General features: G+C 51.9%; 1 protein-coding gene across 3 annotated transcripts in view; it reads right to left on the reverse strand.

Annotated features, from left to right (window-relative positions):
* The window catches only part of LOC146869660 (uncharacterized), a 97,819-nt gene that overhangs the window by 49,431 nt on the left and 35,645 nt on the right, over window positions 1-12,743 (reverse strand). The window contains exons 2-3 of one of the 3 annotated variants that reach the window (XR_014962849.1): window positions 2,560-3,656; window positions 2,185-2,286 (exon numbers count right to left, since the gene is read on the reverse strand). The exons of the other annotated variants lie outside the window; for them this stretch is intronic. The gene's annotated coding sequence lies outside the window, so the exon portion shown is untranslated. Of the gene's footprint in view, window positions 1-2,184; window positions 2,287-2,559; window positions 3,657-12,743 lie in introns of those variants that run through there. 3 annotated transcript variants of the gene reach the window in all.

The following is a 12,743-nucleotide window of genomic DNA, read 5'->3' on the forward strand; positions in this document are numbered from 1 at the left end:
AGAGCTATTTTGCACCATTAGGGAAAAAAGGGATCCCCTTAATTAGAAGGGTATTTAAATGAAGTTTGCAACTTTTATCTCTAGATCTGAAGGTATCCTGTATGTGATGAGCTTAATGTTGGTCGTTTTTATTCTTTTAACTGATGTTTTATATCTTTTTAACTTTTCCTATTTGATGTATGTATTGATAGAATTGCTTTTAAGATACTGGATTTCGAAATAAAGCTTTTGAATTGAATTGAAAAAGTACACCAAACCAACTTATAGGTAGGTAGCCATCTTCACAGTGAGGGTGTTTGTGGGTGGGAGGCCTGTACCACTACTCCCACCATGCACCCTGGCCCACACCTGAGCAGGATAGAGCCCTCCCCCACCCAGAAGCAGTTGCAAGCCATTACAGTACACCAAACAAACTTACAGGTAGGTAGACATATTATTCTGTCTTGTGACCCCACTGAGCAGGATGTAAGCCTCCCCACGCACACACAGATGTGTCACATAACAATGCCAAATGTGAGCACATTACAGGTAAATAGCCGGTACGTGCACCCACACATTCGTCATAAAAGAAATGGTGCCATATGATAAGACCAGCCCACACATTGCACAAATATGCACACCTACCCCATTGCCATGCACAGTGTGCACACAGGTAAGCTAAGGAAACTGTCACAGCTACCAAAGTGTGACACACCAATGCACATGTAGAAGAAAGTCTGGGCACAATCATGCACAGCACCTATTGACATGTGCATCTCCATGACGCAAGTGCAACAAGGACCATTTGAAAAATACGAAAGCATGTGTGGTGGTACAAATCAAGATATGCACAGGACAAAGGTATGCAGGAGATGACAATGGCCAGTTCATGGCCAGATGTGACGCCTGCCAGGTCAGACAAATCAACAAAGAGTCCCCAATGAAAAACATGTTGTGCCAGTCCCTAGATGGGAATCATGAATTATGCACGGGTTGCATGGTATGCCTTGACACCTCAAACCATGGACATGTAATGCATGTGCCACTGCATCATGTCAGGAAGCACAGTAGTGCACATAGTAAACAATGTGATGATCAGTCAATTGTGCAGTGTACAAAATATGAATGACACACAGCTAACACAAAGCTTGCGGGGTTTACTACAATGACCATTTCCCATCTGATCCACAGGTGACCAAGAACTCACTGCAGAGGACAACACCAGCAACCTGCAGAGCCAGTCTCCTCCCCGGTACATGGACTATCGGATGTTGACTCTCAGGATTCCCTGGACGATGAGCTGGAAGATGGCCCATCTGCTGTGCCAGGGAGCAACAGGTCCCAGGACCCCATCGTCCCCCCACCACATGTGCGGCAATAACAACTTCACTGCTGACCCATGCTGTTGCGGCCTGTGCGGCCACGGCCACCACTACCACCACCACTGCCTGCAACACCCTCCCTGTCCCAGAGGATGACCACCCCACACCACCGAAGGAGGAGGGCAGGGAGAGGATGCGGGTGCCCACAGTGGTGAGGCAACAGGTCGGTGGCAGCAGGGTAGGTGGGAGGGGCAGGGTCACCCACAGACACCAGGAGGCTGGGACCCAATCCCTGGAACACATCACCAGAGTCCTTGGCGCATACGAATAGGCCCAGGGACGAACGGACCGGTCGGATGAACTGCTGATGAGGTCCATCAACACCAAAATGGGACCAATTGTGGACCTCTTGGGCCAGCAAGTGGCAGTACTGAGGGACAGGCCTGCACCACAACCAACACCTCCACCTCCCTCTGGTGGGCCGCAGGATGACAGTTCACCATCCTCCCCTGTGCCCACAGAGAGGGGTGAGTCCTCAGATCCCACTGGCCCTGCTTTAGGGCCCCCCCACCAAACGACGAAGGGGCCGTCCTAAGAAGACCCTGGGATTATCTGAAGGCAAAGCACCTGATAGACGCCAGTCATGGAGCCAGCCATGATGGCAACCCTCTTCACCATTACACTGACTTTTTGGACTGTCCTTCCCCACACTGCCTTGTGAATGGCATCTGTCTGTTGGACTGGGTCACCACATCAATGTGGTGACTACTCGATTATCTCATTTACCATAATTGGCAACTCACTGCCTCACCACCACCTCAATGGAAATGTACACCCCCCTCACATGTCACCATTGCAAATAAAATATCCTTACACACATGTTGTCGTGTCTGCTCCGTCTTTATTGCAGGATGTACAGTCTTCAGCATGATCACAATGTACCAGGAGTATGGGCTGCATGTAGGCAAGGAGAAGTTGAAGGCACCTAGGGAAACACAACAGAACAACATTCACTGGTCTGGGTGTGGCATCACAGACATCACACAACACCTACCCTCAGGATAACCCAACATGCACACGTCAGAATGGGCAACAAGTATCAACATACACGTCCTTCAGATGTTCCCAAATGACCTGTCCCAGAAACATTGCCAACCACTGCTGAGACTACAACTGGCTGATGCTACAATTCTCACATACCCCTTCATGACAACAGCAATATAAGCAGACAGTGGGTATGTTGTACATTGTCACCCACCTTCAAGTGAAGTAGCGGGTGATGAGCTGTTCACGCAGGTCAACACCTTCTTCCTCTCCACTGTCCTCATCACTGGACACGGGTTGGTTTGCAGGCTGCGGCCATGGGTCCTCACCATCGTCCAGGAGCAGGGGAATCTCCTTGCAAATGGCTAGGTTGTGGAGCATGCAGCATGCCACTACAATCTGACACACCTTCCTGGGCAAGTATCCAGTGCACCTCCGGTCTTGTCCAGGCAGCGGAAACTTGAGCAGACCAAAAGTAAGCTCCAGCACATGGCGTGTTCTCCTATGTGCCTCATTGTAGCGGACTTCTGATGGGCTCCTGGGATTCCTCAGTGGGCTCAGCAACCAGGGACGGTTGGGATGCGCTGAGTCACCTAGGTATGACAAACACAAATATACATTGCAATGTCGGTGAGGCAGAGGGCAGCAGGTCACACACCCAGCACGCCATACGACTAGGCATACCGACCCACAATCCATGCATGCTCGGGAAGCAGATTAGCCATCAGCTGGGGCACGATGCTGTTCCGCAGAATGTAGGAGTCATGGGCTGAGCCTGGGAATTTGGCACACACGTGGGAGGTGATTATATCTGCCAGGCACACCACTTGCACAGTTATGGAGTGGTAATGTTTGCGATTCCTGAAAATGTGCTCAGTTGCCTGTGGTGGCATAAGCCTGACATGGGTGCAATCAGTGGCACAAACAACATTGGGGATGTTTCCAAGGGGATAGAAGTCTCCCTTCACAGTTGGCAATTCAGCACCCCTGGGGAAATGGTTGTATCTGTCCTTGTATATTATCATGGCGGATAGTACATCACGCAGCACCATGCTGAACATCGGTTGTGATATCCCACCAGCCCTAGCCACTGTCTCTTGGAACGATCCAGTGGCAAAAAAATACAGGGCCGCCATCACCTTATAAGTAGGGGTGAAAGCTGTTGGATATGTCTGGCGAGGCTGCAGGAGGGGCTCCAACAGATCACAAAGGGTTTTTAGAGTGGCTCTATCCAGACGGCATTTACGGATGATCGCCACATCCTCCATGTCCTCCAGCACCGTCAAGTGACGAATCAGATTTGGCCTCCTCCTATTTGAGAGGAAAGTGGACACATGTCAATGCAATACATCATGAGATGGGCACAGCATCTCACGTTCTGGATGACACAACAACAACAATGACTGCCATCAATATTGAGTAACAGACCAGCTTACATGTAGGGATACCTTCAGCTACACAAAGGGCACACCTGTCAACTTACACAAAACAAGTACTTCAAACACCACCATGGTCAATGTGAATGCACATAGGGATATGGCCACATTTCACATGGGCACACCTGGGAGTATAGCATCCAGCATATGTGTAACAAATCAAGCCCACTGTCTCCTGCCTAGCTGCTGTACCTGTCACACCTTCATGCGTCATTTCAACCTGGCACACATCCACCACACAATGACCACAGTCGGTGCAGGAATGACGAATGTGTGCATGAGCAGACATGAGAGGCCATGCAAAGTAGATCATCATTCATTGAGACGAGCATTGCTGTGATTGTCACTGCACCTCAACACATTGACATGTGTACAAATTGTAGAGTCCAGAACAACACGGTCCTGCCTACACGACCATCAAATTCATAAGTGACATGTGAGTGAGTACAGGCCAATCTATGAAATCACACACACAAACATGGCATGTGTAGTCACCAGTGAAGTAAATGGAACATTGGCATTGTGTGCACAATGATGTGCCATTGACCCTGTGGGTACTGTGCACTGTTGATGTTTGCCAGATGGCCATTGTTATTGTATGGCACCCATTTCGCGGTAGCTACCGCCTGGCCCCGGCGGTGTGTCACCAGCACCCCCATTCACACAAGTGCGGTAGTGATAGGCATGGAGACATGGGAAAACAGCGGTTGGCATGCTCCGCCATCCATATCGCGGTAGCTGCCGCCTGGCCCCGGCGGTGTGTCACCAGCACCCCCATTCACTCAGGTGCAGTAGTGATAGGCATGGAGACATGGGGAAATGGTGGTTGGCATGCTCCGCCACCTGAATTGTGGTAGCTATCGCCTGGCCCCGCCGGTGTGTCACCAGCACCCCAATTTACACAAGTGCAGTAGTGATAGGCATGGAGACATGGGGAAATGTCGGTTGACATGCTCTGGTGCCTGAATCTTGGTAGCTACCGTCTGGCCCCGGCGGTGTGTCACCAGTACCCCCATTCACACAAGTGCGGTAGTGATAGGCATGGAGACATGGTGAAATGGCGGTTCGCATGCTCCGCCATCCATATCGCGTTAGCTACGGCCTGGCCCCGGCAGTGTGTCACCAGCACCCCCTTTCACACAAGTGCGGTAGTGATAGGCATGGAGACATGGGGAAATGGCAGTAGGCATGCTCCGCCGACAAAATTGCGGTAGCGCACACCTGGCCCCTGCAGTGTGTCACCGCCATGGAGCTTGCCCTAGAGCCAATGGGAACCTTGATTGAGATGGCATGATGCAATTTTGATGATCACGGTAGGCATGCTCCACCACTGCGGAGGCGGTCATTGGATGCATTTGAAAGATGCACCATCGCGCTAGCGCACACCGGGCCCCGGCGGTGTGTCACCACCATGGAGCTTGCCCTAGAGCCAATGGGAACCTTGATAATGGTGGCATGATGCAATTTTGAAGATCGCGGTAGGTGTGCTCCGCCACCGTGGAGGCGCTCATTGGATGCATTTGAAAGATGCACCATCGCGCTAGCGCACACCGGGCCCCGGAGGTGTGTCACCACCATGGAGCTTGCCCTGGAGCCAATGGGAACCTTGATAGCGGTGGCATGATGCAATTTTGAAGATCGCGGTAGGCGTGCTCCGCCACCTCGGAGGCGGTCATTGGATGCATTTAAAAGAGGCAGACCTAGACCACCAATTGCTGCAGCTTGGTACTTTTGAAACGACCCCAGGGGGCTATATATGTGTGGGAGTGAGCCTCACATTTCCACTGCTCCAAGAGTCTGCTGCCTGAGACCCCTCACCTGCTGCTGCCTTCAGGGACTGCTGCCTGAGACCCCTCACCACCCAATTCCGCCACTGTTGTGCCATGTCCACAGTGATGGCAAGGACAGAGAAGATCTGTGCCAGTCCCTTCACGAGCGAGGAGCTGGAGGTCCTGGTGGACAAGGTGCTTCCACAGTACCCAAGGCTATATGGTGCCCCAAATGTCGTGGTAAGTCCTCAACAGTGGGGGCACACATGTAGTTGGACTGATGCAGTATGTGCCTGGGAGGGTGGGGTTGTGTCATGCACTGCCTGAAATGCTGTCTCCAGGGGGAAGGTGTGTGTACCCAATGTCACAGGTTTGCCTGCCTGCACATGTATGTATGAGTGACCTGTGTTGTGTTGTCAGCCATACAGTGACGCAGAAGGTTGTTAATGCAGGAGTCAGGACAGTGATTGCTTGGCTGAATGGCTGTGTGTGCCCCTGTAGTCCATCTCAGTGTGAGCCCAGCTGGCCAGCACAGTCCCTGCCCACAAAGACATGGACACATCACTTCACTTACAAAATATTACATCAGTCTTTTCACATTGCACTCCAGCTATCGGCTATCTCAGCACTGTAGATTGCACACGACCGGCCCTGTGAAGAGGATTTTGGATTTGTGAGATCATGTCCCTCAATGTGACATCCATGACTCAGTCATCTATTCACAGGGCAGGGACATTGAGGGCTGCCCAGTCTTGGACACAGAGAGTCTACTCCCAAACACAGGTTGATATGTGATGTATGTGTTGCTCAAGCCAACAATGGACTGGAGATGTGGGCAGGCCATATAGGTGTTTCAGTGCTAGCATCCTGCGTGTGTGTGAGATATGCAGGGACTGTGTTCCCCCTCACACCTGCATGCTTTTACATCACCTTTTCCCATGCAGGTGTACCATTTGAGATGTACTCTAGTCTCTGATAGACATATCGTTGGATATGTGATGAGTTTGTATCTTGCTGCTATACTGATAGATGTCGGTACATGACACTGTGTCACTGATCATTTTCCCCTCTTTTCTCCCATGCCTGCAGCTCAAGGTACACCAGCATAAGGACGTGTGGAGGGCCATTGCAGCGAAGGTGCAAGCTCTGGGGGTCTCAAACCAACGGCGCACCCACTGCCACAAGAGATGGGATGACATCAGCCTGTTGGCAAAGAACGTGGCGGAGATGACCTTGGGGCTGCTTCCTAGCACTGGGCCTTTGGCACGGTGCAGCATGACACCACTGATGGGGCGCATCTTGGCAGTGACACAGCCTGAGCAGGATGCACGTTTGAAGGAGCATCAGCAGCAAGCAGGGGTGAGCATTTGGGGAGGGTGACTTTGGCTGGGAGTGACTGCATGTGTACAGAGCCTTTGCCAGCACTGGCCTATGTGATGTTGGTAGTGTGATGCAGTGGCATGTAAGTGGCTGCTGGGCTGGGTGCCGGTGTCATGCATTTGCCCTACCTCTACTTACAAAGGTGATTTGGATGCTGTGAATTCACATTGCATTCTGAGTTGTGTTCTTCAGGTTTCTTCTGCATTGGGGTAGTCTTGGGAATCGCATGGGAGGGAACGGCAGTGTGCCCAATCTGACTGTTCCTTCATCAATGCATCCATGGCATGCACCCAGATTGGGGAGACCTAGACATCTGACAACAATGTGCACCAGTCTTTTGTCTCCAAAGTACAACATGGTGGTTGGCATGTCATGTTGTAGTCTGTGTCGTCCCCTCCTGTTCCATATAGATCTGTCATTGGCAACAAGTAGTGTGCCCCCATCATGTCCCGAGGTGTGCTCACAGCTAGTTGTGTGTCTGGTTGAACAGAGCCACAAGCAGGGTGTTGTGCTGTGTGGTCTTCACATGGCTCACTCATTCCTGAGTTTCCAGTTTCCTCGCACTGCTTGAGTCTATATCGTGAGTTGGCACGATGTGATTGCACAGGGTCGTGTGCAACATGTAGATTTAGTCATCTTTTGTTATGCATTGTTTGCATATGTTTGTTCTGTTGCTGCCACTGACCTGACCCTACATCTCTCTCTCTCATGCAGCATCTCCTGTGGTCACAGAGGGACAGGAGACGGACACCAGTGGGGGTGAAACTAGCAGAACAGCTGCACAGGAGCCCAGTGACACAGATGTCACCAGCGCCTCAGAGGGGGACAGGAGTCTTCTGGGGGAATCCCAGCCTGAGACGCAAAGCATGACTTCATCTGATGCCAGCGGGGATGCATTCATGTTGGCGGGCACAGGGAACGGGGACTCTGCATCGTCTGCCACCATACAGCGGCCAGTGCCCAGCCTCCCAGCCACTTCCTCTGGTGCTGCCCGTGTCTGCCTCAGTAAGAGGGGAAGAGTGTCCTTCACCCCTGGCACCGCTGCCCCTGCCCCTGTCCCCCCTGCTGCCATCAGTGCTGAGTCTGTGGACCTTTTACGCCAGCTGTGAGTAGGCCACACAGCTCTCCTCAATGCCTTCATTGACCACGACAAGAAATTGGCCCAGGTGGTTGCTATCATGGAGGGCATACATTCAGACGTGGGTGGGCTGCACTGGACTGTTCAGGCTTTGTCCTCAACAGTGACATCTGCCCTTCAACAGGCACATACTCACAGTCCAGTTCCAGTCCCTTTATCCACCCCCCTGGCAGTGGCCACGTCTGATGATAGTGAACACGGTCCACATACATTAAAGTCACGATACGCCACACGAAGCACACAGCAGAAACAACCCAAGCGGTCCCGGGTGCAGACACCATCCCCACAGAAGACCAAAGCCACCCCAGAGCGCAGAGAGAAAAGCCCGTCAGGCAACACCAGGGGACAAAAAGCAAAGCAGCAGACCTCAGGCACACATGCCTCAGAGGTATCCCCATCCAAGGACTCTCCTGCCCCTAAAGCATCTTGCAAAGAGAAGCATACAGTGTCTGTGCCCACCAAGGAGGTGGTGCATGCCAAGGGTACACCTAGGAAGGGCTCCAAGGCAGATTCACCCACCACCTCGACTCCCATTCCAAGCCCAGTGAAGCAGGGGAGGGAGGGCACTGTAGGGGTGACACCTAGTAAAAAGAGGAAGGGGGGCAGAGGCGAAGCCAGGCAAAGCGTTCCGCTGGGTCCAGCACATCACCAGAGGGGGTGCCAGCGTCTGCACCTGATGAAGCATTGGTGGTGAGTGTTCCTGTTGTGTCCACACCACTTCCCATTGATCCAGAGTCAGGCAAGCCATTTAGGATCCCCAAGAAGTGGAAAGGCACCCCTCCACAATCTCCCAGCCACACTGTGTCTCCCGTCTGCATGACTCCACCTCCACATGCCACTACACCACCTGGTCCAAGGAGCCCTCCGGCTTGCCAAGCCACTGATAGCTCTACCTCAGCTGTTCCGCTCTCTCCCCGGTCAAGTGCCTTGACTGTCCCCGAGACACAGCCAGCTCCTAGTCCGCCTGACAGCCAAGTCTGAGTGTTAGTCACCCTCACACGCTTGTCTCTCACACACATAGGCCTGTGCTGCACATTGTTACCCACTGACTGTGTTGCTGACCATGGAAAGGTACAGTCGCACACATTCCCTGTGCAGCTTCTCTGCACTCTGCTCTGGCCACTGGCCTTGTTGTTCACTGATGTTTTGCCCTTGCCTGTGCAGCTTCTCATGGACATACTCTGCACTCTGCCCTGGCCTGTGGCCTTGTTGTTTTGCCCTTGCCTGTGCAGCTTCTCATGGACATACTCTGTACTCTGCCCTGGCCACTGGTCTTGTTGTTCACTGATGTTTTACCCTTGCCTGTGCAGCTTCTCATGGACATACTCTGCACTCTGCTCTGGCCACTGGCCTTGTTGTTTTGCCCTCGCCTGTGCAGCTTCTCATGGACATACTCTGCACTCTGCCCTGGCCACTGGCCTTGTTGTTTTGCCCTCGCCTGTGCAGCTTCTCATGGACATACTCTCCACTCTGCCCTAGCCACTGGACTTGCTGTTTTGCCCTTGCCTGTGCAGCTTCTCATGGACATACTCTGCACTTTGCCCTGGCCACTGGCCTTGTTGTTCACTGATGTTTTACTCTTGCCTGTGCAGCTTCTCATGGACATACTCTTCACTCTGCCCTGGCCACTGGCCTTGTTGTTCACTGATGTTTTGCCCTTAAATTGTGTCAATTTACAATGGGTAGCAGTTGTCATTTACTTAATTTGTTCATGTTGGCTATATTGTACACATGTCAGGTTCGGGGGCACTGCCAGCACAGAGTAGTTTTCTGCAAACAGTATTGCAGGCAGGCTGGCCAGGGTCATCATGTTTATGTGTGCCCAGTGGTGTTTGTGTGTGGTCATCTTGTGATAGCCAATCATCTTAGTCCCACGGCTTACTTTCCATTTGTGCTCTTGGATGGTCAGGTAGTGTGCAGTGTGAAGGGGGTGATTTTGTCGGGAGTGTTGATGTGTGCATGCCCCTGCATTGTCAACTGCACATGTGTCACCCAGGAGTTATGTGCCTGTTGGTTTGATTGTTCAGCCCTGTGGTTGTGGTCATATGTACATGTGTGAGTTGTGCACTGTGCAGTGTGTTGGTGTGTCCTTGCAGTTCTGTCTGACTCCTACTTGTTGTTTTGTCACATGTGAGTATGCAGAGTGTGTGACTGGCAAGTCAGTGTTGTGTTTTGTTGCACATCCATGTGTCTTGTTGCTGTTTGTGGAGACTGTTCAGACCTGCTGTTCCACACTGCCATTGTGGTTGTGTTTTCTCGTGCATTGCTGTCACATGGTGACTTCTTGCCTCCAGTGTGGCATATTGCGTGTGTTGTCATACCATCCCTTATCTGTGCTTCAAATGCCGACCCATTGTGGGTCTGCACTCCCTCTCTTTGTGTATGGTACACTCCTGCTATGTCCCCTACTGACATGCAGTACACTTTACTTTGGTGTCAGCTGTCCCCTTGGTTTACATGTGTGGGTGCCTCCCCATGACTTCATTTGTGCCACTGTGCTTTGTGGTGCAGTTCTTTGGCCAGGGTTAATGTGTCACTCAGGGCATTTCACCAATGGGTTGTATGTGATGTTCTGGTGCTGTTTGTCAGTCATGGTTGCTCCTATGCAGTTCAACTGTGTGTGCTGCCCAGTCCTCTGGTGTTGTTGTTTCCACCTTTGTGTCCCAAACTTGTGCATCTGTTGGTGTTGTGTTGAATGTATGTGTGTTGGCTGTGTTATTGCTTCACTTCCGGGGTGTGCTGTTGTCTTTGTGCTGTGCTGTATGGTGTTGTGTGGGTTGCTGTTCTGTCACTGATGTCTGTGTGTGGCTGGTATGCTTGGTGTGCACACACTGCTTGTTGAGCATGCAGTGCTAGTGTATGTTGCCTTGTCATTGCCTAGTGTGCATCCCCTGATGTCCTGCTGTGTTTGCGGTGTGATTTTTCTGCCTGTGGATCTGTTGTTTGTTTGATGTGGCTGTTTTGTTCTGTGATGGTGCGCTTGTGTGTGTTGTGGTATGTTGTCTGTGCATTGTTCCTGAGTGATGAGGTTGTGCACTCCTGTTGTGTCTGTGCTCCCATTGCTTTTCCACAGTTTAGCTGCACAGGGCATGTCTGTTCTTGTTGTGGTTCTGTGTGTGTTTCTGTTGGGTGATGTGTTTGTCTGTTGTTTTTGTGCAGACATTTGTTGTGGCATTCCTGTGTGTGTGTGATGTTTGTGGCTACCCCCAGGGTGTGTGATTGTTTGTGTGTGTATTGACTGGCAAGTATTGCCAGCCTTTAGTGTGTTTGACACTGGTGTTGTGTGCTGCTGGTGTGGGGGGGGGGGGGTATGTGTGTAGATTCCTACTGGTGTTTGTCAGTCATGGGGTGTGTCAATGGGCCCTGTGTGTAGTGCTGCTGGTGTACTCCTGTGAAGTAGTTGTATAGATGTGTGGCTGTTCACAGTTTGCCTTCAGGGCCTTCCTTTCATCCTTGTTCCTAAACATGGTTTGCCTTGCTGTCTCCCTGTGTTGTTGCACTGTGATGTCTGTGGTTTGACCTCACTGACTATACCAGCCATGTGTGCTTTGATGGTCTGAGGGTGTTGTTTTCTGTTCCTTGTCTTGCATGTGATGTACACATATGCTTGTTGTGTGTCTCCATGCCTTCAATTTGAGTGCAGCCCACTTTGGTTTCCCTATTTGTTGTGCTCCATTGCTGTTGGCATGTGGGGTGTGTATGTGTCTATGTGTCAGTCTGTGGTATGTATGTGTGACTATGCAGGCTGTGTGTCCATTTGGATGTTAATTCCTTGTATGTGTTCATTTGGTGCTTGTCCTCATGTCTGTTTCCCTGAGTGTGGTGTTGTGGTGGTGTGTGTGTTTCCCTGGCCCTGTGCTACTGTGCTGTGTGTTGTGTGTCCCTGTGCAGCCACTCCTGCAGTGTCTGTCTCCATGATTGTTTGTTGTGTGGTGCAGGGTGTGTATTCACCTGGCTTGTTGTTGTGCAAGGGGTGCACAGGAGGGGCACATGGCATGTGCCGTCATGAGGTGTGCTAGTGTGTGGTGGGAGGGGGTGTGGCCCTGTGGTCTTTGTCCCTGCCCATTCCTGGCACTGGCCCGCCTTCTGCATTGTGCGCATGTATTCCCTTGTGTTCACCGCTGCGGTGACGTGACCGGGACACTGCTGCATGGTGGCGGTAGCTGTGTGTCCAGGATGCAGAGGGGTGACTTGGTGGCAGGTGGGTGATGTGTGGGTGTCCTTTTGGATGTGTCCCTGTCCCCACCATGGTGTCTCATGTGGATTTGGACCCGGTGTCTGCCCATGTGTTGTGTGTTGTGTTTGTGTTATTGCGTACCTGCGGCGGCGTCCACGGCAGTCCATGAGTTCCTGGTGATGTAGCAGGTACAGCACCGGAAAGACGTGTAGAGCTGGATCCATGGCGGTCGTGATCGGGTGGTGTGGACCGGGACTCGGTTTTCGTGCTCCGCTGTCGAGCTTCTGCCGTCTCTGGTTGGGCGGTATCTCCGCTGCGGTGCGTCTCTTGATTGACGCATCCTAATTTGTGTAGCAGGGCGGATGTCATTCCGCACGGCGGAGAGTCTCTATTGACTCCCACCGCCGCGGTGGCGGATGCACTTTGATGGCGGTGCGGGTCGCACTGCGGCGGTGGGGAAATGGGCTATGTTTGGCCATACTAATCTGGCGGACATGA

The sequence above is a fragment of the Triturus cristatus genome, chromosome 1_1 (assembly GCF_964204655.1).
Source record: "Triturus cristatus chromosome 1_1, aTriCri1.1, whole genome shotgun sequence".
In the NCBI taxonomy this organism is placed as follows: Eukaryota; Metazoa; Chordata; class Amphibia; order Caudata; family Salamandridae; genus Triturus; species Triturus cristatus.